A 1628-nucleotide genomic window follows, 5' to 3' on the forward strand; every position below is an offset into this window, starting at 1 on the left:
CCCCCATAGACCAAGAACAACTTATTGGTCCTTCTCAAATACTTGAGGATGTCTTTCACAGCTTTCCAGTGTGGAAGACCAGGGTTCGATTGATATCTACTCACTACACTTAGTGCGAAAGCCACGTCAGGACGAGTAGATATCATCCCATACATGATGCTACCAATCGCAGATGCATAAGGAATGCTTGTCATCGCCGCTATCTCTGCATCAGTCTTGGGAGACATAGACTTGGATAGGACACGCCATGACACATTGGTAGATGTGTTCTCTTGGACTCATCCATCAAGAACCGCTTCACGATGGTATCAACGTATGTGGACTGGGTGAGACCAAGCCTTTTTGATCTATCTCTATAGATCTGTATTCTCAATACAAAAGATGCTTCACCCAAGTCCTGCATCGAGAACTTACTTGCTAACCATATTTTAGTTGATTGCAACATTCCTACATCATTCCCAATGAGTAGAATGTCATCAACATAAAGCACCAGGAATGTCACAGCACTCCCACTGACCTTCTTATACACACAGGGTTCCTCAGGATTCTTAGTAAAACCAAACTCTTTGATTATACTATCGAATCTGAGGTTCCAACTCCTAGATGCCTTCTTTAGACCATAAATAGATCTCTGAAGTTTGCATACCATATGCTCACTTCCGATAGATGCAAACCCTTCAGGTTGAGACATGTAAATCTCTTCCTTAATATTTCCATTAAGAAAGGCTGTCTTAACATCCATATGCCATATCTCATAGTCATACCATGCAACTATGGCTAGCAATATCCTTATCGACTTGAACATTGCAACTGGAGAAAATGTTTCCTCAAAGTCAACTCCTTGTCTTTGAGTATATCCTTTTGCCACCAATCGTACTTTGAAGGTCAATACATTCCCATCCGCCCCAAGTTTCCTCTTCTAAATCCATTTACACCCTATGGGAACAATTCACTCATGTGGATCCATGAGATTCCACACTTGGTTCGAATGCATGGAATTTATCTCAGATTCCATTGCTTCAAGCCACTTGGATTAATCGGCATCAGATAACGCTTCCTTGAAGGTCATTGGATCACATCCATGGATAGGCTCATCATGGCCCTCTTGAAGAAGCAGACCATACCTCATAGGTGATCTCGAGACTCTCTCGGATCTTCTAGGATCTTGTAGCTCCTCTCTTGGCTCTTCGGGTGTGGGTTCTTCAATTGTGGGTGTCTCTCGAATCTCTTCGAGTTCTATCATCTTCCCTTTTATATCCAATAGAAATTTTTTTTCCAAAAAGGTTGCATTCCTAGAAACAAACACCTTTGTTCCTTGGGGATGATAGAAATAGTATCCAACTGAATTCCTTGGATATCCCACAAAGTAGCATAAAATGGATCGACTATCCAATTTATCTCCCACTACCTGCTTCACATAAGCAGGGCACCCCCATATTCTAATATAAGAATATTTGGGAGGCTTACCCATCCATATCTCATATGGTGTCTTATCAACTGCCTTTGAATGGACATTGTTCAACAACAGTGCCGCTGTCTCAAGCGCATATCCCCAAAAGGATGGCGGCAACTCCGTGAACCCCATCATAGACCGAACCATGTCCATCAAAGTTCGGTTACGACGCTCC

This window comes from Primulina huaijiensis, chromosome 2 (assembly GCF_012295235.1).
Source record: "Primulina huaijiensis isolate GDHJ02 chromosome 2, ASM1229523v2, whole genome shotgun sequence".
NCBI classification, from domain to species: domain Eukaryota; kingdom Viridiplantae; phylum Streptophyta; class Magnoliopsida; order Lamiales; family Gesneriaceae; genus Primulina; species Primulina huaijiensis.